The sequence below is a fragment of the Mus musculus genome, chromosome 9 (genome assembly GCF_000001635.26).
Source record: "Mus musculus strain C57BL/6J chromosome 9, GRCm38.p6 C57BL/6J".
In the NCBI taxonomy this organism is placed as follows: Eukaryota; Metazoa; Chordata; class Mammalia; order Rodentia; family Muridae; genus Mus; species Mus musculus.
In genome coordinates, this window is record NC_000075.6 from 42820025 (window position 1) to 42843657 (window position 23633).

Genomic DNA, 23633 nt, shown 5'->3' on the forward strand with positions numbered 1-23633 from the left:
CAGGCAGCTGCTCAGATAGAGGGTCTGGGGTGGTGGCAGGCCACCATAGGGGAACAAGCCATCCCCTCTCCCAGACTCCATGGCCACTTGAGAATTTAATGTTGTTTCCTAACACAGTTGAGGAGCACTTTGTAATTACCTCTTCTCTTTAGCAACAGGTAAGATGGCGCCAGGATGCAGCACTGCCTGGAGAGTCAGGGCCTGGACACACAAGCTCTGTAAGTCAACTCTTGGAGCATCAGTTTCTGATGTTGCAAAATGAAGGAATCAGGCTAAATGGTCTCAAACGATCTTTTAAGCTCTGAAATCCTGCAATTCTAGGGATGGAATTCCATGATAACACAGTATTTATTGACTATTTATGGATGTTTATTATGTGGAAAAAAATTTTTCAATTCATTTGGTTCTCAGAAGACCCCTCTAGGGTAGACTCACTCATGCATTCTCCCCACTGGCAGAAACAAAGCCAGAGGACAGAGGGGTTGAGTGGCTTGCCAAGGCCATGCAACTAGCAAAGGCAGAAACAGGACTATCATATCCAGGACCACGCTTCCCCCCCCCCCACCTTCTCTGTGTGTCCTAGAACCTAGCATGCAGTAGGTACTTGAGGACAGGTGGGAACACAGTAATGCTATATGGTGATGTCAGAGCACAAGGCATATTATACACCTCAAGCCATCTGCATATCTTGCTGAGTTAGGAAGTATGAGTCTGAGGATGCCCTCTGGAAAACCTGCAGCCTCTGTCTTCTTAACCATCAGTGTTTCCCATAAAAAGCTGCTCCTGGGCCTTCGTAATGAGTTACGAGATGGCAAAGTTGACAGGGAGTGTTGAGCATTGGCAGCAGGAGCTGAGCCTGGACTGATTTATCATTAGGGAGGAAATGAAGAATTGATGGCTGGACAGATTGCCCAACCCAAGCCTGTTTGGGCATGTCCCATGTTCATTGTAACTATAGGTACCTGGTAGCCAACAGACCACTGGGCAAGGGACACTCATCCAGAATTCTCAACTACTATTAAACAGAATGTATTGGACCCAACCCTCCCACACATACACACTAAACCATTTCCAAATAGATGTCAGACTAACTCACCTTTAAACAAGCCTCCCTCGCTAGAGAACAGAGGACATGCCTGCCGTTTTATCCCAGCTGCTGCTCTGTGTCCTTACACTGACTGTTTAATTTCTCTGGGCTTTGTTTCCAGAGCCATAAGACCACAGTGGACTGTATCCCCCACTGGAAAGACAGGTGCCTGGGTCTCAGACAACGCATTCAGTAAGCATGGTCTTCCTTTCTTCGTCTCTCCTTTCCATCCACCTCCTGCGCACAAGCCGGCCTAGCCTGCATCCGCATACCTGACAAGACTTTCTCCAAGGCCTGCTTACTGGAATGACTCCAGAGCCTTCACCTCTACAACGCAGCTCCAAGTCAACCTTGTTCCGGAAGCTCTTCCTTCAGTCATAGAATCTCTCCCTGCAATACCAGAAACCCTCCATGTAGCCCCAGGAGCTCTCTCTGCAGCCATCAGTCCCCCTACCCGACTCAACCTCAGCCAGAGCAGGAAAAATATCAGCACACTACAGGTGAAGACCTATGTGACCTCAGGCTTGCCATTTAACCTTGAGGGTCCCTATTTCCTTTACTGGGACAAGAGCAAATTGCACTCACGGTGCCTACCTTTCAGGGTTACTAAGATGACCAGATGTAACGCATGAAGAATTGCTTTGCAGATGAAGAAAGTACCTTGGAAGCAAAATAGTGCAGACAGTTACCATGCCTAGACTGACCAAAGCACCTGACTCCTCACTGTGGGTCTGCCTTGTACTTTGTCCCCTCTTTGAATATTTAAATTGAGTGACTACTGCCTACAGGCAGTTTTCCAAGCCCTAGCATAGGGTCCACGCCTTCATGGACCTCACCATGTGTGATGTTAAGTGACATGAATCTGACATTCAGCAAGTACAGGGCATCATTACAGACAGTGAAGGGAAAGCATGTGGCTGTTTTAGCTCAAGGGGTACGGTCTTCTGACCACAGGCTGCATGTGGCCAAGGAGAACTATGAATGGGGCGCACCACGAAACTATAAACTAACTTAAGCCATTAGATTTTTGTGATTATTGTTATTATTTGTAATTTGGCTTGCACGGTTCTTGAGTGTGAACTTTTGTAGATGAGAGTGTGATTGCTAAAGCCGAGGCTCTCAACCTACCTAATGCTGCAAATCCTTAATACAGTTCCTCAGGTGTGGTGACCCCCAACCAGGAAATTATTTCGTTACTAGTTCATAACTGTAATTTTGGAACTGTTATGAATCATAATGTAAATATCTGATATGCAGGATACCTGGCATGTGACCTCTGTGAAAAAAGGGTCATTTGACTTTCAAAGGGGTCAAACCCTACAGGTTGAGAACCGCTGCTCTAAAGGGTGACAAGAAGAAGAAACACCTGGCTGGGGATAGTAGCAGGAGATGGGCTGTTAGGATTGAGTTAAAGACAGGAGTCAATGGGCAGGGAGTAGATCAGCTCAGAGAAAACAGCACACGGGGTCCCTGTTGGGAGATGAGTCTTGCTTTTAGAAATGGCTGTGTCTACTGCAATAGACAAGCCCAGCGATTCCTCGATGTGAATCTCCCATCACAATCAATGCCCTCATTGTTGCAGAGAGATAATTAGGATAACGCCAATCTGCTCCCTGATTCTCTGATTTCCTAGGCCTAGGATAAGCCATGTCACCTAAAGCAGATGTCCCCAGCGAGTCACATACTGGACCTATCACCCTTCAAATAAGATTTGCAGGGCTCAGCCTCCTCATCTCCTGCCTCTGTGCAGGTGGTTGGCCATAAGAAGATGGAGAGCCAATTGTCAGCTGCAGGTGCACAGAGGACCACAGAGTCTGATGGGAAGCGTGGGACTGGCTTGGGGTGTAAGAAATGGTCCTGGTGTTTCTTGAGCCACTGGGCTGCTCTGGAGAGAGATGAGCTCCTTGGAGAGATTATACGTCATGGCTTTGAAAGAGAGCAGCTCAGGGCTGGAGTGTGGGGATGCACATTCAGAGCCCCCGCAAAGGAGGGTCTGTGAAGAAGCAGGTGGGATACAGAGGGGAAAGATGAAGGGAGAGTGGATCTTAGGGTAGGGTCTAATCACTTCTGGAAAAAGATGTCCTTTCTCCTCTGTTGGAATCTCACTGATATTTTGGAGGTGGAGGGGGCCTGTCCTGTAGACTCTTGTGTGAGCCTTTTAGAGAACATGAAAGAAGCTAGAATGCTCAACCTAGAAAGAAGTGGGATGGGGTGATACACTGCATCATAGCAGAGAGTCTTAGGGTCACACTGGAAAGTCAGAGTTTCTCTGAGACTCACAGATGATGATGCCCAGGACCAAAGCCAGAGGTTGGCAATCTAACGTGACAAGGAAGAAGTTCCAAGGCCTGGAGCTTCTAGGGCACCCTTGGCCTGGCTCTATCACCCCAAGTGGACACCTCCAGTGCACCCCTTCTATTTGTAACCACATACGTAAGCAATTCTAATGTCTTAGATGTCATTTGCAGAAAGCAGGGCTCTACCAGCTTTGTCTTAAATCCTAGCCAGCACAGGCAGAGATTCAGCCACCTGGGCAAACATTCCTGGACCAGCCCCTCAGCTCTCCCAGCAGTCGAAAAGTTTAAAAACTAAATAAAGGTCCAGAGGCTGGGTGTGTAGTTCAGTTGGTAAAGAACTTTCCCAGCATGCACAAGGCCCTAAGTTCTATCTTCAGTACCACTTAAGATGGAGTAATGGCATATGTCCATGGTCCCAGCACTTGGAAAGAAGAAGCAGGAGAGTCAGAAAGTACATAGTTTATCTTTGGGTTCACAGTGGGCATTGATTGAGGCTAGCCTGAGCCACATGCAAGTCTATATTGACAACAATGTAAGTTTCTATGATAAAAGTTCACACAATGTAATGGACATCCCTTTCAAAATTCAGAGTGACTCACTCATTCTGCAGGCCAGCAATGAGGACTCATCTAGAAGCACGAGGATGACCTAACCTCCCCTTTCCTCTGTCCATCTCAGTCAGCACTGATTGCCATCCACTTGAGGCAGAGTCTAGCATGGGCTCCCTGAGGAGGCTGAGGGTACAAAGCGGCTCTGGCCAACTACCCTTGGAAGAGGCCCGAGGACCTATGTCAGTTGTAGGAGGGAGGATTTTAGGTTTCAGTCTACAGTGTTCTGTTTGCATTTGAATAGAAAAAGGTTGGTTTGCTCTTTCGATTAAAAGCTTGATCGATAATTTAAAAAGCAAGGTGTCACGATTCTCTCCTTGGCTGGCTCTTAGGCTAGCAAGCACTCCGTACCCCTGAGACTGAGTCCCTGGTCTGGAGAGGGAGGCTGATCACACCTGAACTCACCAGGCTTGGGTGATCAGGGATGCTGGGCCTGCTTAGAACTCTCCTAGCTTCTCTGGCACATTCCTTCCTGGTGTAGATGCTTTGGCTACCCAAAGGGAAGTGGAGTTGCTACTCAGAGCTGAGAGTCTCCTTCCTCCAGGCATCCTTTCTTCACCATAGTTACCATCCACCTCAGTCAATCTGCAATCCCAGCTCATACCCCCAGGGACTCCAGCTTCCGTTCTCAGCTTGGTAGATCCCAAGCTCTCCATTTGAGGAGAGTGGTCTCGTGGAAGAAGCCACTGGGTCATCCATATTCAGCCATCGTCTCCAGGAGCTACTTTACAGAAGCCCTTGGCCACAAGCCGCAGAAGAAATCACATCAGGGTCCCATCACTTCTGCTTGCTGTTGGCCTGAGACAGAAAGCCTCTCTGTAGGCTGAGAGTCCAGAAGCTAGCAATTCTTACCCATCCCTCCCTTAGGTTGCAACAACCTAAGCTAAGCATTCGATATCCTCCCCACCACACACATCATCACAGGAGACTCGGTGACAGAGGACATAACCTACGAACCCATCTCTGGCTGCCAGAAGCAGGAGGAAAGGCCACGAATGCTGTTGCACACCCAGATGGCACTGCTATGTTGGAGATGCATGGTCTAGCAGCTCCAGGGCAATGCACCAGTAGCCATGCATGCCTAGCCTGCCCTGATTCATGCTAATACGCATTAGGATGGCAGGATGCACTGGCCTCCTCAAGGAACTCCAGAGAAAACCCAGTAACCTTATTTGATGATAAAAGGATGTGGGAACTCAGGAAACGGAACATCAAAACTGCAGCTTTATCGTTAATGTAGATTTTGCCACTAAGCAGGGACCAGGGCTGGAAGATAGAGACAGAAAGGCATCCTGTACCATCACTGCTGGGGTAGGAATCTTGGAAGATGCAGGCTATGGGCCAGGCTTCCTGCTAACACACTAAAGAGAGTAAGGCACAATCACAAAGAATAACTGTAACGGTTAATTTTGATTGACAACTTGATTGGATTTTAAATACCGCGTGTATTAGCAGGGTAGACTTTTGGTTTGGCTATGTCAGTGAAAACTTTCCCAGAGAGGAGTAACTTAGGAGTAAAGATGCTCTCTGACTGTGAACAGAACCATTCCATGGCCTGGGCACCCAGACTGACTACAAGGATTGGGGAAGGAGAAAGTGAGCTGAGAGCCAGCCTTTTCCTTTCTCTGCTTCCTGGTCTATGTAAAGCAAGCATCCTCATGCTCCTACTGCCACAGCCGTGAACCTTGTGCACTTCCATGCATCCCCAGCTCTGAGCCTCCCTTAACTTGCTTCTCCTTGGATGTTTGGCCACACCAATGGGGAAAGTACCAACATAGAACTCAAGCCAACCTGCCCGACACTCATTGCATGGGAGGTGCCTCCAAAGATGTGTGTCTAAGATTCTAAGAGAGTTGGGGTTCTCCAAGGCCTCCAAGGACAAGGTTAAGAAAGTTGGACTTGCTCCTCTGGGTAATAAAGAGCTTTGTGGGTTTGGGGATAGGTGTGGTAGGTAGGAGTAGTGTGGAGGAAAACAGCAAGAATGGGGTACCTGGATGGTGTGGGGTGCAGGGAGAAGAGTGGGGGCTACAGAAGGGCAAACTGCACTTTGAGAGAGGAAGAGGAGTATGAGAAACCCTGAAAGAACCCCAACCCAAAATCGGGGTACAGGGAATGTTCCCAGAAACTACAAAAGAACGTTTCTGAGCATCCAGGTATTGAGGAATGACATGCATTCTGTGGATCTCCAAGTCGGACAGAGCCCCAGGCAGCTCCAGAGCCAGCCTCCACAAGACACGGGACATCAAGCATGCTGTTGGGTCTGGCTTGGGTCCAGCCCTAAACCTGGAGCTTTACTGCTGGGTGACTTTGAGGGAAGGGGGTCTGACCTTGGAGTCAGAAGGTCAAGCTCAAAGCTGGCTATGCACTTGTTCCCTGTGTTTTCTGTAAAAGTTCTCTGTATTTTCCTGTGAGACAGATCTGCTTCTGTCTACTTCACAGCATCACCCCAACATCAGAGAAGGTGCTGCACCCGAGAGACATGGTACTCATCTGCAGTCGAATTAAGAGAGGCTTTTCCTAATGTGATCTCTGTGGTCAGTTCTAGCAGCCCTCCCTCCAGACACTAAAATATTCCACACCTTAGCTCATCCTTTGGAATCTCTGTCCGATTCCCTGCCTCTCTTAGATTCATTCCATGGATTAATCTTTGGTCTGGTTTTCTATAAAACACCTAAGATAGATAATGTTTTCCACCTAGTAGGAGCTCTGTAAATATATGATTGATTGGCTGATTGATTATTGATTGATTGGATGGTTGATAAAAGTAAACCTATGACAAGTCTCAGGGAGACAACTCAGTGGATAAAGCACTTCTCTTCCAAATATTAGGACTTGAATCGGAACCCAAGAAGCCATGTGAAACTGGTTGTGGCAGAACATGGCTACAACCCATGTGCCTATGGTGAAATGGGAGGCAGAGAAAGAAGAACCCCCAGACATTTAAGGGCCAACTAGCCTGCCATATGCAGTGACAGCAATAAGAGTCCCTGGTTTTGTTTGTTTGTTTGTTTGTTTGGTTGGTTGGTTGGTTAGTTGGTTGGTTGGTTGGTTGGTTGGTTGGTTTGGTTTTTTGTTTTTGTTTTTTTGGGTTTTTTTTTTTGAAACATTGTTTCTATGTATAACCCTAGCTATTCTGGAACTCTGTAGACTAGGCTAGCCTTACTCAGAGATCCACCAGCCTCTGTCTCCCAAGTGCTGAGATGAAAGGTGTGTGCCACCTTGCCCAAGAGTCCTTGTCTTAAACAAGGTGGAAATCTAGGATAGACACCCCCCCCCCAGGTTGACCTCTGCATGTGCACCACAGCACATGTCTACTCACCACCACGGTCAGACTCATGAGCACACATGCATGCACACATACATACACACACACACAAAGATTTTTTTAAAAGAAGATGTTTTAATCATATTCATCTTTACCCTACACAATGGCTCAACAGTAATAGTAGTATATAGTAACATGGACACTAGCTGGAGATTCTCCCGTGCCCTCCCCGTCCACTGAATGTTCTCTGTTAGCCTCAGCAGGAGATGATGCTACCAGCCCAGGCTCCACTGCTCACACATGTGACCTCAGGTGAGTGTGCAATCTCTCCAGACCTCAGTTTCTCCATCTGTAGCTAGGGGAAACGTCAGACATCTGTAAGTTGCTTTCAAAGTCTTGCTGAGGGTCTTGTTGTGCCTGAAAGCAGTGCTCAAAGCTCGACAGCTGTTATTGTTACTGGTGCTGAGACTGTCCAGGGCCGAATCACCGTGGTCAGGGGGAAGTATTTGGTACAAATTTTCCATCAGAGCAGATGATTGTGAGCATCCAGCGACAAGCAGCGGATAAGGCTTCTCATTGCTTTAAACTGCAGAAGCAGTTGGACCCCCAAAGCCATCTTAATGTCCCCGTTATCAAATGACATCTGGGGTTAGGGGCATGGAATGGATCAGCCACCCTTATGGTGCCAACCCAGCGTTAATGGTGCAAGTGAATTACAAACAAGGCCCACCTACTGTGCTCAGCAACAAAACCCGGCAGGAGAGTAATTGCCCAGAACCAGAGCACAGGGGGACACAGCTAGCATGAAACGCATTAACCACAGGAAGGACAACTTCCTAACACTTTCCTTTTTCCATGAGACCCAAGGAGAAGCCAGCAGGCAAGAGGATGCAGGCACCAGATGGGGAACTCTTCAGAATCACAGAACAAAGGCACTTCTACACTACCAGCTGGCCTTCCAGTCTAACCCAGAGCCGCCAAAGACCCAGGCCAGCTGTATACAGCCTGAGGGTCTCAATTCAACTTGGACACTGTCTTGTCACTTTTCTGTTGCTGGTGTCAAAACACTATAACCAAGGTAAATAAAAGGAAGCACTTAGTTTGGGTTCATGGTTACAGAGGGTTAGGGTCCATGACCATCATGGCTAGGGATAATGGCAGCAGGCAGGCAGGCATGGTGTTGGAGAAGTAGCTCTGAGAGCTTACATCTGATCCAAAGCATGAGAGAGAGGGGGGTGGGGAGAGAGAGAGAACTAGAGAGAGAGAACTAGAGAGAGAGAGAGAGAGAGAGAGAGAGAGAACTGGGAATGGTACTTGAGCTTTTGAAACCTCAAATCCTCTCCCCAGTGGCGCACCTCATCTATCAAGGCTATACCTCCTAATCCTTTCCAAACAGTTCCATCAACTAGGGACCAAACATTCAAATATATGATCATACAGGGGCCATTCTTATTCAAAACACCACAGGCACCAAATATATCCAACACCAAGTCTCAGCTGGGCGCTTCCTGCCGTGACAGGCAGCCTCCTTTATGTTAAGCTACCCAACATGAGGACTCAGAAGGCTCCAAAGGCACTTATAGCCCAAGAGGGATAAGTAGGCATAAAATCCATCCATTTGTTCATGTATACACTCGCCATGCATTTTTAGAAAGAAATCTAATCTAATCAACTCTCCTCCAAAGACTAAGAGGCAGAAACCCAAGGTAGGTAAGTAATTTACAAAGAATAGCCAACACAGACCATGAGCGGACCTGACAGCTCTTGCCACAGGACTAACCTGGCCTTGTGGACAAATTTTAGGACATTCAGTTCAATCACCAACAATGCTGTAGGACTTACTATCACCCTGGCCGCCTGGTGTGCAGAGTCAAGGTACAATCCTAGGGCCCCAAGTTCCCTGCAGCACAGCCTTCATGCTCCTACCTCAGGCCCTGTTCTTGGATGGCACACTCCACCCTGACTCCTGAGAGAGCATCCTTCTTACCCCTCCACCTCCAGCAAGTCTCTTCTTCTTCTCTGCAAGACCAGCATCCTTACAAGTCTTATTTCTATAGGTTTCTCCTGCACACACTTGCCAAATGTAAGCCAATCCAAAATAGAGTTTTTCTCTATTTTTCTATTGTACCTAGAACAATGCCTACCATGCAGTAGTGTCCTGTGACTGGACATAGAGGCACATGTATGGGAACAACATGCAGTGGAGACATCAACCATGCAGAATGAAGGTCTATGTCGGGTTACTGCCTCTGCTTGAAAAGGGGGGCAGCCCGGAGGGCCCATAGAGTTAACACCTTCTATTGATCATTGTGACAACAGAGCCAAGGGCAACATGGAAAGCTTCCTAGTTGCAATTTTCTTGACAGCAAATAAGATTAAGTGAGGAATTTCAAAGCTTTGTCCTAGACATGGGAGAACCCACAGACACATTGGCTATCTGAGCACAGAAGGGGCAGGATGCCAATCTCTGTCTACCGGTACATTCTGGAGGGAAGGACCACCAAGAAAGGAAGCAGGTGGACCCTCAAGAGAGCTGATGGGAACTAACTGGGTTTGGACATGAAGTATTCCCCTAAAACCTCACATGTTGATGGCCTGGACCCTAGCAGGTAACTCAAACACTGAGAAGCCATCAGACCACGGGGGCTCAGATTTCATTGGCACATGAAAGAATGGATTCATGAGTTGACTGGCATTTCTGGGAGGTAGTGGCTTGCTAGAAGAAGTAAGTCAATGTGGGTGTTTCCTCTTTTTCTCTCCCTTACCTGAGTCCTGTCAGCTGGGCAGTTTTGCTCTGCCATGCACATCTCTGTCTCTCCAGAGGCCCAGGAATACTGTGTCAATGGAGACTACCAAAACCCTGAACCAAAATGAAATGTTCTTCCTTTAAGTTGTTTTGTCAAGCACTTTATCACAAAGACAAGAACACACACACAAACACATACACACTCATGCACACACACACAAACACATGCACACACTCATGTACACACACATGCACACACACACACACACACACACACACACACACACACACACACACACACACGACTCATTGCAGTGACTTAGGTCCCTAGACCTTATTTCTGGAAGAATTTGGAGTTCAGAGATTTGAACTAGAGAGGCCCCAGAACACTAAGCTCTGCTGAATGGCAGATTCTTGTGGGAGTCTTGTGGATGCTATTTTTCTTTTCTTGGCTACTTTATTGGGTTCTTATACCTCCCTTCCAATGCCCCTTTTCCATCCCAATTCCTTCCAACCCTCAAAAACCAGGTTGAAGAGAGAGGTTAGAAAGGGGACATAGCCCTCTTTAGACTACTTCCTGCTAATGTGAGGCATCAGGTACCTAGGGGCAAATTCAGTCTTCATTGTCAGAATATCCAGCAATCCAGCAAACTCCACAAACCAGCAATCCTGCAATAGCAGAAGCAGGGACCAACAGCAGCAGCAGCAGCAGCAACAGGATCAGCAGCTGCCCCAGGCCCTCTCAGGGCCCTTTCATTTCTACCCTCTCCAGAGTCCCCAGAATTAAAGGATCTGCAGCTGGCACGTGTCATCCTCCCAAAGAGTTCAAGACAATCATAGTTAATGGCTGTGTCCACACTGAAGCAGCCCCATAGCCCACCCCTGGAATTAAAACAAAAAACATATGCACATAACGTAGCCAGGTTTGTTAAGACACCAAGATTCTCACTAGAGTATCTAAAAGATCAGAAGGCAGAGGGGTGGGTAGATGGTGAAGCCTGATCACTAGGCTTCTGGTAGAAATGAGGGTTCTACCAGGAGCTGGGCTAGAGTCTGCTCATGCTGTATTCTAGCAGAGGACTTGTCTACACTTTGTCTGTGCCCTGAGACGTGGTGGAAAGCTGAGTGCAAAGCGGATGGCTAGATAAGCCAGAGAAGGACATTTCAGAACAGCCCAGCATGTGGCATGTGGCATGTGGCATGTGGCATGTGGCATGTGGCATGTGGCATGTGGCATGTGGCGTGTGCTCTACTTCAGCCAGGTTTACAGTGAGACTTAGGAGACAAAGCAGAACAAAAGATTGGAAAGTTTTGCAATTGGTTAAAAAAAAATCTGTATGATTATTGCCTCCCTTTAAGCTGTTTTCCTGGGCATTTGGTCATTCTGATGAGAGAATCGACTAACACAAGCGTGAATCCTTGCTTTAAGAGCCACACTTCCTAAATCTGTGCTTCAGAGCTACCTGAAGACTGCCCACCACACAAGACAGTCCGAGGAACAATGACTTAAGCAGAGTGAAGCACTTGCTCCAGAATGGATTCTAAAACCCCATGTCCACACTGCCCCACTGAAGCTTTTCATGGCGACCCTCACTCATTAACATCTTCAAATCTACCTTCCACAGACCAGCTTGAACTAGGCCGGGGACACTGCTGTGTGCAAGAGAGATAATGTGTGCTGGGGAAAACAGACAGGTAGCCATCAAATCCCCAGTGTTATCGCTGGTTGCCATGGCAATGCTGAGTGGGTGTGGGTGTATGTGTGCTCAAGCCAGGCTTGAGGGGTCAGGGATGACTCCTCTGAAGAAAGGATGCTTAAATGGAGACCTGCACAATGATTTGTGTTTACTCGAATGGCGAGACATGAGGAGAAGAGAGTCCACAGCTCGCTTGAACTGTACAGAAGCAGGGACCTTTGTGTCCTCATCCAAAAGCTGAGAGTCAGTCATCGGCCTGTATCCTCAATGATGCCTTAGCAAGCTAAGAGGAAGAAGCTGTAGTCCAAGGGAAGGTCTTTTAATATAGGGGTGACACAGAAAGGATTTTTTTATATAGAAAGATGGCTCTGGTTACTATCTGAGGATTGTTTTAGGTCATGTCTACAGTCTAGACAGCATATTGAATGGGTGTTGATGTCCAGAGAAACAGGAGGGTGTCCTGAGTCAGGTACTGGTGGTAAAAAGGGGTATGTATCTGCAGCACTTTTACAAGTTGGGCCTGATTAGGCTGGAGATTGGCCACAGATGTGGGAAGAAATGGGAAACAAGGGTGGTAGCCAGGCTTCTCGTATGTGTCCAGACCACGTCCTGAGACAGCACCAGGAGGAGTTGGGAAGAGGGAATGGCTCCCCAGCAGGACAGAAGAGAATAAGAACAGGAGAAAGAGAGAGACAACAAGCCCCGAGATGCCAGGAGCACCTGTGCTGTGTGGGAAGCAAGACAAAGGAGCAAGGCCTTGAGTGCTCCCTTTCAGAGCTCAGGCTCCTCCAGACCAGCCTCCTGAGTCTAAGTCCTCCTCAGCCTATGGCTCTCTGTGAGCTTCACACCCTGGGACTACTCTCCTAGGAGCTGGTCCCCTGATCTTCCAAGGTTAAAGGTCATTTTGGATAGAAATTATGTTAAGAGCCACACAAAAAAATATATTTGAATTCTCCCCTAAAAATGCCAACCTGGGCTTTCCATACCACTTTGGAAGCTATCATAGAGAGAGACAGAGCATGCTGGTGACTAACGCTGTGCTATGGGGACAAATTCCGACCCCAACACCCACTTACCAGCTGTATGACTTCACTGCTCTAAGCCTTGTCTAGCTGTTTGGGGAAGTAAGGATAGTGATAGCTCCTCTTTCTAGAGGTGTAGGGGATTAAATGAGTCAGTGTTTGTTGGCCAAGGAAGATGTACCTTCCAGGAAGATGACAATGTACCTGGTACATTGTGACTGGCCCACAGCCGACAGATTAGCAAATGCGAATGAGACTGGAATTAGCTGCCATCTTTGGTAAGAGAAGGGCTTAAAGAAGGTGCTGGTCTTAGGCCCTAGAGAAAGAAGGGTTTTATACACTCTGACACACCTCAAAGGCAAAACATGGGTCTGAGGTAAAGGGACAGATGAAAGCTTAGCCTCAGATTGCCCAAGACAGAACTACGCCAGGGACACAGCTTCCCCCAGATGTCATGTTTGCTTCTGGACCAGCAAGGCCATGACTGTGGTGCGACCAGACCCGCTGTATGCTGTACACAGCCAGGTGGGGCTGCTTGATAGGTCAGGCTCTCACTATGCGGGAGATTCATGGTGGACGTGTTACATAGCTCAGCAAAAGGTATATGAATACAGTCTAACATGAGCCATCAACAGCGCTCACGGCACATTCAGGGATGTAGCAACTCTCTGCTTTGCCAGCAAATGGGATTTACCAGGAACCAGGAAAAACTACCTGCTCTTACAGGGCACTCTGATACCATGTTCAACAGGCTTGTGTTCCTCCTCCACGCTGCCACGGACCAATGAAAACAATACAGCCTCAACAAGGGACAGGAGGACCTGTGCTTCTCTGAAGAGAGCCGCATTCCCTGCCTGACTGGTGGCTGGCTTCAGGAGGGCAGAGCAGGTCATCTGACAGGTACCTTCTCCCTCTGCCTCTTCCTTTCCTCTTGCACCTTCTTGTGTCCCCATTTGTCATCATCGTCTCCCAATGTCAACTGTCACATGTGTATGTCTAGAGGGATCCAGAGACATTCACAAGATTGGCTGGGCATCAGCCTGTCCTGAGACCCAACAGGAAATGTTGTTCCCATTGGCCAGGCTGCACGCAGTCTCTCATTCCCATTGGCCAGGCTGCATGCAGTCTCTCATTCCCATTGGCCAGGCTGCACGCAGTCTCTCATTCCCATTGGCCAGGCTGCATGCAGTCTCTCACTCCAGTCCCTCTCTCAGGACCCAGAACTTGGGTGGAACTTGAGCCTAGAGAGAAACATCTCTTTAGGGGTGGATTCCGACCAATGCCTTGGGCTCCCAACACCCACTTTCTTTTCATATCTTTTGTATGTTTGCACAAACACTTGTGTAAGCATGTACCAACATGTGCAGGCAGGTGAGTGTACACATACTTGTAAAAGCCAGAGAGAGGTCAATATTCCACATCTTCCTCAGTCTCCTTCTACCTTACTTTTTGAGCCGAGGTCTCTCACTGAACCTGGAGCTCACAGATTGGCTAGACTAGCTGACTAGCAAACTTTGGGTATCCTCCTGTTTCCACCCCCCTGCCTAGAGGACGGATTACATGCACACACTACAACACCTAACTTTTTAAAAAAACATAAAACATAAAACAAAAACAAACAAAACAAACAAAAACATGTGCTGAGGATCCAACTCAGGTCTTCAAACTTGCACAACAAACTTTACCCACTATGCTGGTTGGGTGTTTTTGTTGTTTGTTTGTTTGTTTGTTTGTTTGTTTGTTTGTTTTTGCCAAGTTGACACAAGCTAGAAGAATCTGGAAAGAGGAAACCTCAACTGAGAAAACGCCTCCATCAGTTTGCCCTTGGCTGCTGATCGATGTGGCAGGGCCCGGACCACTGCAGGTGACGCCATCCCCTAGGCAGGTGGGTATGAGTTGTACAGGACAGCAGGCTGAGCAAGCCGTGGAGAGCAAGGCAGTAAGCAGTGTTTCTCCCTGCTTTCTATTTCAGTTTCCCCAAGTTCCAACCCTGCCATCCCTGCTAAAGGATTGTGATTAGGCTGTCCAAACCTAATAAATTACCCTTTCCTCTCCAGTTGTTTTGGATCGATGTTCTAACACAGCACTAGAAGGCACTCTGGATACCCACTGCGCTATCACCCTAGATCCCCAACATTTGCTTTTCATAGGTGCTGAGATGAGTGAGCTCTGAGCAGAATATGAAGAGAGTGGGTTATCCTATACATTCAATCACGTAATCACTCAGCCAACCAGCCTCTGGGAACATCTTCCCCACCAGACACCGGCCGGGGAGCTGCAATCTATTATACAACAGACACCATGTGGGGCAAGCAGGACACTCATCTATGCTGGAGGTGAAGTCAGAGGAGGGCTCTCAGGAGAAAAGCTTCTAACCAGAGACAAGAGGATAACATATACTTAAAAACATTTGAAGCTTTAAAGCTTTACTCTTGAGAGTCAACAGCTAGACATCCAAATGTCCATCAGCCACAGGAGAGGTGACCTGTGACAGTCACATGGAGCTTCACTGCTAGGAAAATGAGCAAGCCTTGCTACAGACGGCTCTCACAAATAGACCCAGTAAACCAAAGAGAGCCAGACACAAAGGGCACGTGCAGAGTAAGTCCACATGTGCAAAACCTGTCTGCAGCATCAGAGGTCAGAGCAATGGGTGCCGTGGGCTTTATAGTGATTGGTTGAAGATCGGAGCAGGGCAAATAGGTGCTGTTTATAAATCTGGACATTAGATACAAGGTGTGTTTACCTTGTAAAAATTTTAAGTTGTATGTTATCGCTTACACCACACACACATCACACACACACACACACACACACACACACACACACACATACATATATATACATATACATACACACACATGCATACATACATACATACATACATACATATTTTCTTTCTAGAATCTTTTTTAGAAAATCTTACAACAAAACAATTTTGAAGACCAGCGATAACCTGGCAAATCTGGGTCAGGCTTGTCCTGGATTCCCTTAGCTCCTGCCCTTCACTGTCTCTCTCCATCTTCACCCTGTATCTGGGACCCTTCCTAATCCCTCATCATACTCTCTCACACACTAAAGCTAACAGGAAAACATCAACTTTATTAATTTATACTAAACTGTCCATGACTAATTCAACAAGATTTCCCTTCCCTGAGGTAGTTCCCTTTTTAATAAAGCAGAATTAATGACTTAAAAGTCATAACCACAAGACAACGTGAGCAGGTAGGAGAGTGGAGAGACACAGCCCTATCCCCACAGGACTCACCTGAGGCCATGAAGATCGAATTTTACACCACCAGCTGCCTCCCTCCCAAGAGAATGGACAGTGCTATCTCAGCTGGAACCTCTGAGAGTGTGGCTTTTGAGACAGGAAGGCAGGCTTTGGGGTGAACCCCAACAGATGACATAAACATTAAAATGTATTAGTGGAGAGGAGAGCAGAGGACAGAGGTTTGGCAAGATATCTCCAGTTCCATCACCAGGGAAGAGACCTCTGACCTCTGCCTATCAATTGACACAGCTGACTTAGTACACCCTGGCTAGCTTATGGTATTTAAAGGGCAGTCCCTGTGAGCCCCCTTCTCATCTGAGCAACTGCAACAGGCTGGTGCAGACTCCATAGCCAAGTCACCCACTAGAGCCTATAGAGACAGAGGAAGAAAAGATGTCTGAGCCACAGCTGGCCCACTCTCTGGTACCCACATATCTTCCTTGTCTTGGAATGGGATAAAGAAGCAGGAAAAGAGACCATGGATGCTCAAGTCCCTGACATCCCTGGTTACCATTCTCCTCACTCCCCTCCATCAAAGCAGAGCTTGGCTGGAGTGAGGCGTGGGTGTTGGCAGCCTGCTTCCATCCAGCAGGACATAGAAGGTTGTTCAAGCTGGCCACCTCTCAGAGGCTGGAAGATCACCTCTTGGTTTGAAAGCTTGTGCTTGTGCTAGGCAGAGATCAGCAGAGAGGAGAGAAAGATGAGGTTCCCTGAAGTTCCCACCAGTCTGCCAGGGTCTCCTCAGAGACAGTGCCGTGGGTATCTGTAGCCAAATTCCACTCCGGCTTCTTTGGTCCCCAAAACCCCTATCAGAAGATTTCTAGCTTCTACTCATAGCACCAAGTATCCTAAAATTCACTCTAAGTACGTCCCCAAAGGAGCAGGGTCTCTCTCAGCAACATCCTGGAGAGGGAAACTGATAGGAGAACCACATAGATCTGGATGTTCTTTCAAGAAAGGCTAGGGCCATGCCCTGCAGACAGAACATGCAGGGTCTCCCCAACATGGGACCCGAAGGGAGCACAGGCCATTTCTGCCTCCACCCATTGAGAAGCACTAGACATAGCAGAAAGGAGAGGCTCTGGAGTAGAGAGAGCTGAGTTGGAATTCCAGCTCTACCTACTACAAGCTGGGGAGCCTTGGGTCAAACCCTGGCATGTCATACCAAATGTACTGGCTGCCACTTTTAATGGCTAGCAATAGAAGGTGCTATGAAATGCAAGATACCAGTGTCCCCTCCTACCATTTATTAAGTGGCTGACAACATGTCCGGAAATGCCTAGCTCTTCTCTCTCTCTCTCTCTCTCTCTCTCTCTCTCTCTCTCTCTCTCTCTCTCTCTCTCTCTCTCTCTCTCTCTCTCTCTGTCTCTCTCTCTCTCTGTCTCTCTCTCTCTCTCACACACACACACACAACATCACACACATGCACACACACATAGCAGTGGGGGCTCACTTCAGAGATGAAGTTCAGAGGGGTACACCAACTATCTCCACAGCTTAAGGAGGGGCCAAGGTGCAAATGCATATTTTCTCACTGTTATGACATAGATCTTCACTGTCCCCCACAAAAGTCCTCATACCACGGCCTTGCTCGCCATCCAGCAGTGCTCTTGTGTAGTGATAGAGCATCCAGGAGGGGAAGTGGAGTCTAGTGGGGGGAACTTAGGTCTTTGTTGCCCGCCTGTTCTACAGCCATTTCCTCCGAACTGAAGAAAAGAGGAAGCCTCCTAAGACTCAGGAAACTGGAAACTCACGAGGGCCAGGAAGCTCTGGCAATGTCCATGGTTCAGAGGCCCACGGTAACAACTGCTGGAAAGAGGACTGACAGGCAGAGCTGTCTGAAGATTGGGAAGGGGGCTTTCAGGGTACAGCTTTTGTGGAGGTGTCACCCATGCTGAAGAAGACTTTTCAGTGACCCGGCTGTCTTTGGCCCACCCATGGTCCTGGAAATAATCCCAGAAAACTCGCCAGTTCACTGAACTAGACTGAGGCGAGATCCTTTCTCTCCAAGCTCAGTGTTTTCTCTGAAGTAAAACGGCACACGTTGGTGTCTCTCCAAGAAAAACTTCCTTGATGGTGCTCAGGAAGGGGCTCTTGGGGCCCTAGCTCCTCAGGCTCCCCACTGTCATGAGGACATCATCTCTCTTTACTCCCCTGCTCGCTCTCCTCCATGACGTTCTGCCTCCCAACAGGCCCCAGAGCAACAGCCAGTCAGCATCCATGAAGCCATGACCCTGAACCTCGAGCAGAAATAGCACCTTCAAGTTGCTTTCCTTGACTGTTTTCTCAAAGGGACAGAAAGCTACCTCCAGCTTCTGCATAGCAGACCAAATGCACTGCCCCACCCTGACACCCCCATGCTCACAGATCTTCCATTAGCAAAAGCAAAAGAGGTAGGCAGTGTGACCTTTCAGACACCCTGGCAAGTGCTCTTTCAAAGCCCCTCCGTACCCAGACATGCTCTCCTGCCCACAACCACTTCCTCCCAGCCAACAGCCACAGTGGCAGCATGGAGAGAAACAGCCTCTCGGCCCCTTCCCTGCTCGTGCTGACAGCGGCACACAGCCTTCCTCACCTTGGCCATATATCACTTTCATTTCCCTCTTTCCTTAGAAGGGACAAATCGGTGCAGTTTTAATGTCAGAATTTATCTTTATTAATAGCAGTAATAGTTAAGAGCTTCTAGGCCCCCTAACTGAACACCACTGGTGGCAGGCGCCGAAGCCTCGCAAAGGACAGTCACATACTTGAAGCATCTAAGCCATCGAGCTAAGGGCCATGCACAGAAGCACACACATGCTCACATGTCCTGCAGGGTACCACACACCTGGAAGAAGACAGTGTCTGCAAGGAGCCTCCCTCAAGCAGGAGCCTGTCTCTCTCCTCCCACTGCAGAAAGGCTCGGGTCCCTAAAGGCTAGACGTCTCATGAGGCCTGGTCACAGTCTAGCCGGTATGTCTGATTTAGAGAGTGGTAAATGCTTGACATGGCTTCAAATATTTAAGTACTTTAAATATGTGATCATGATAATTACCTGGCTGATGGCACTTCATTCTAAATGAAACTCAAAGCTGAGGAGACGCTGACGTCATCGGCTCTGAAAATACTGCACTCTCGTTTGACTCTAATCTTCCCCCATTACACTGCTGGCCCTGGGGGGGGGGGGTAGCTCCCACCCAAAAAAAGGAAATGGATTTAGGGTCTGATGGCCAAGGTGCCACATCTGATCGTGACTGTGGAAGAGTAACGAGAAAGTAGGCATTCAGTTCACAGCATAGCTGGGGTGAAAAGGAAACGGGGTGCAGCAACAGGCACCATCACCAACAGAACTATCACCAAATCCCATGGAGGCAACCTTGGCAGTTGATGGCATACTCTGACCCCACCCCCACTCCAGGGTCAGCACACAGGAGGGGTGTGCCTAGGGGCCTTGGAGAAGTCTGATCCCACACAGGAGGGGTGTGCCTGGGTGATCAGCCTCTCCAGAAGGCTGACTCCTGCCAAATGCAGAGGCATCTTGGGTGTGGGCCTGGGGTAGGAAGCTTTGCAGCCACCTCAGAACTATATCTCAGCTCAGGGATGCTCCTCCACCCCAAGGCCAGGACACACTGAGTCCTATAACCTGAGTGTTATTCAGGTAAAAAAAAAAAAAAAAAAACAAGAGGACAGGTGGGAGGGTGCAAGGGGAGGGAGTGACAGGGGACAACTGGAACAACATCAACACCATCATTTTGCACAGCTTGAGCTAACCAGGATATAGGACCAACCAGCATAGCAAGGCCCTAAGAGCTCTCACTGTGGAGCTTTGAGTGGTCTTACATTCCAACAATGGCCTGCTTTTGCTTAAGATGTGGGAGGTGGAGGGGAGAGAGGGAGGGGAGGGAAGGAGAAATCATTCAGGTGCATGCTTTGGGCTGGCTCCTCACCCATTATCTCAGCCCTTATACAAGCATGGCATGGGGGCCTTCATGGGAACTACTGTAGCAAGGTGCCACAGACTGGCAGCAGAAGTGCCGGCATGTTAAGGGTCTGGCAAACACCTCTTCCGCTTGCAGGTAGCTGGCTGCCTTCTACGCAAATGTTCACATGGTAAAGGGATTAAGCAAGCTTTGAAAGGTGTCTTTCTTAAGGACACCAGTCCTTTGGGTGACCAGATTCCATACTGGTGACATGACCATAACCCCTAAAGCCCTCACCACCCAGTACCTCCACTTTAAGGTTAGGATATCAACATGGATTTTGAGGGGACACACCCATCAACAGGCATTGCCATTATCATCAATCATTCTAGGTGAGATGCATAGAGACCTTAGGAGCTTGACAATAACACCCAGCAGTGCTGAAGTCCGTGACTCCACCCGATCCCAAAGTCCGTGTTCTCACTCTGTATCCCACCATTCTCCATGACTGGGGTCCAGGCATGTGAAATCCCATGGGCACCTTTACATGCCCAGCACTAACTGAGGAGCTCTGTGGGGAAAGGCAGCATAAGACACGACCCCAGTCTCAAACAGCTTCCAGTCGCATCTAATAGCAAGCCCCGTATTGATGAGGCCATCATAATCATAGTATCGGTCCTGATACTGGGAGTTCAAGGACAGACTCACGGCCAGGAAGACGCCCCTGAGAGGCTCCTCATCTCTGATGAACATTTGCAGCTTTTGCCACTGGACTTACCAAGCCTACCACATATAGCTCTCATCCATCCCAACTTGGAGGATGGCCCCAGAGGATGCTCTAAGTAGTCTGGGCACTGACAAACATCTGACAGTCAAACCTGTCACCCAAAGTGAGGCCCACAGAAACAGTACTCACATTGCTAGAAATTTCTGAAAGCCATAGACCCTCAGGCCCCTCCCCAGTCCCTGATGAGTGAGGACCACAAAGACCTCATGTGATTCATATACACAGTCTCCAACAAGGAGGCCCAGGCTCCAACAAGGTCAGAAACAGATGGGAAGGTAGAATAATAGCAATGACGAATCCAGTGGACACAAACAAAACACTTGCATGTGTCCCTGAGGTGGCCACTCATGAGTGCTTTATAAGCATCACTTTAAACCCTCACAGTAGCCCCGGGGCAGGCCGCCAGGGTCAGTCTCACGCTGCACCTGACAACTGAGCTGGAGAGCCATTACCCAGTCTGTAAGTGACAGAAACAGAACCCAGGCCCAGAGCTGTCAGAGCCATAAAGCCTGCACACGTCTCGCCTTAGCAGATAGAGCGTTCCACCAAGAATGCAGAGGTGGCTGAGACGCACTTCCTCATAGTACAAATGAAGAAACGACTTCGCCCGAGACCTCCAGGCCAGGATCCCCGAACCTGGGACTGCATACTTTCTAGTATAGTAAGTTGTCTTTCACTGGGGCCCAACAGTTTTACGCAAAAGAGGCAAAAGAAATGATTTTTTTAAAAAAAGGTAAAATAAATTTTCAATCAACTGTCCATTCGATATAGTAATTTTATTAATTTGTAGAGATTTTCACACGTGCATACAATATATAGTGGTCATGTCTGCCCCCTATGCCTCCTCCTAACTCCTCCAAGGTTGACTCCCAGCTCTCTCTTAACTTTAAAAAAATAACCCACTGGGTTAAATTTGCTCTGCCCGTATACACACGAGTGTGGAGCCATCCAATGGAAAATGGTTGACCTACTAGGTGCTACACCCTTGAGGGGGGGAACCTCCTTCCCCCAAAGGCCATCCCCTGCTCACAGCTCCTCATCTGAGCCCCCTCCCTTCCCCATTTTGTGTTCCAAACAATATGGATGTGTAGACTGCCATGTCTCTCCTTACCTAAGAGCTCCTGATACAGGGTCCCAGACTCCCGGAGCACAGCTGGAGTGCTGAGAAGAGGAACGAGCCTGCCCTTAGGACTTCACTTCTTCCTGGCAGAGCGACAGTCACTGGAGCTGGCTGCCAGCTCTAAACTCTTTGCAGAAGGGCTAATGGTGCTCCACCTGCCTGCCTGCTTTTTCTTCCCAGAAGGCCACCAGGAGACCTCCTCATCCCCCAGAGAGATGCTCATCCAATGCTCTGCAGGCCTGTTTCAATCTATTTCAGAAATATCCCCACAAAGCCACACAGCCTTTCCATCAGAGTGGAAGTGCAGGACCCTGGAGGATGGCTTGACGTTCCCGAGGGCTTTAGCTCCAGCACACACTTTAGGACTTTCTGCCTTATTCTGAAGACCAGAGATGAGTGGGAGCTGAGGGCCTAAAAAGCACAGGGCAGAGAGGACCTGCAACTCAAGGCCTGACAGAAACCACAGGAAACACTCCCTGCCTCCTGCACCTTTACTGGGGGCTCAGTTGGCCAGGTGATGCTCATCTCTGGTCTGAAGCCTGTGCATAGGGGCTTTGCTGGTCCAGCTGCAGGCTCGGTATCGGATTAGTGATGGACAGCCGGGACGAGGCCTATACCATGGTGCAGACAAAATGTCAGGCTCCTGAGGGGATGAGCAGACACTGTTTCAGAAGGCAAGGTACCCCCTCTCCTAGCAAAAGGCCAGCTCCCTAGTCGCCCAGCATGGGGAGAGCCACAAGGCAAAGATGGTAGAAGCTGTCAATATGAACAACAGCAGGCCTGGCAGGGGCACTTTCTGCCTCAGAAGACAATTGGAATGGAACAGGAGGGAAGCTGAGTTTAATTCACACCTGCCTGAGGGGCAGTGACTGGCTCAGCTTGGGAACCGGGGATTGGCTAGAAGCCTGAGCCTATAGCCAGGTGTACAGGGACAGAGCTTCAGGTCATTTCTGGGCAGAGGGCATAGAGCTTAGCAGCAGGAGGAGCCTCAGGGGACAGCCCAAAAGTGGGGACAACAGTGCCATATCAGGAATATGCCTGTGTTCCAAAGAACATGACCCTACAAGGTTCTTATTCGTTTCGTTTAAGATCCTCTGTCTTTCAAAGTACGAACAGGAAGGTGATCTGTCCAAAGCCACGTGGGTCTTCAGTAGTACAGCGGGATTCAAGGCCAGATCACAGCCACCCCTGTGCACACTGCTCCTCTTCACTCCATTATCAAAGGACTCACCCTCCAGTGCCTCCAACTCCTGGCCGCTTCTTCCAGGAGGCCCTCCTGGATTGAGCTGACTTCACCACATTCATCCCAAGCCTGAGCTGCTAGGCTAGTTATGGCTGCTTCTCCTGCCTCAGCGCTGTAGGCGCCTCCTACCTAACTAGACAGCAAGTCCCTCAGAGGACAGTAAACATGAGTACTCACCACTCTTAGCATTATAGCATAAGGTATAGCCGGCTTGGAAGAGCAGGAGGGACAAAGGGTACCCGTTCCTGGGACGCTCTTTCCTTCTTATGCATTTTTCATGGTACAGAGGAAGACATGGAGAATTGAGCAAGAGTTTCTCCCCTTGCTTGAGAAGTCCCTCTAACTCACAGCCCTCCACCAGGGTTCAGGCTACAGGATCAAGGATGCCAAAGAACTTGCTCTCTTTGGGCCCTTTGGAACACGTCTCCACTCTCTTTCTCAATCCATCAGAGAAGCAGAGCAGGACCTCCCCCTGCCCCCAAGCACTACCCCAAATACAGTCAACAGACTGTGGTTGCCATGGTGATCCTTGTACTTTATAAGTCCCTCTCTGCCTGTGGCACTCGTGTCAGGGGGAATCATGGGAGA

General features: G+C 48.7%; 1 protein-coding gene across 10 annotated transcripts in view; it reads right to left on the reverse strand.

Annotated features, from left to right (window-relative positions):
- Grik4 (glutamate receptor, ionotropic, kainate 4) overlaps positions 1-23633 on the reverse strand; it is a 426819-nt gene that overhangs the window by 301843 nt on the left and 101343 nt on the right. Inside the window, exon 1 of one of the 10 annotated variants that reach the window (XM_030244012.1) lies at positions 1360-1603. The exons of the other annotated variants lie outside the window; for them this stretch is intronic. The gene's annotated coding sequence lies outside the window, so the exon portion shown is untranslated. Of the gene's footprint in view, positions 1-1359; positions 1604-23633 lie in introns of those variants that run through there. 10 annotated transcript variants of the gene reach the window in all.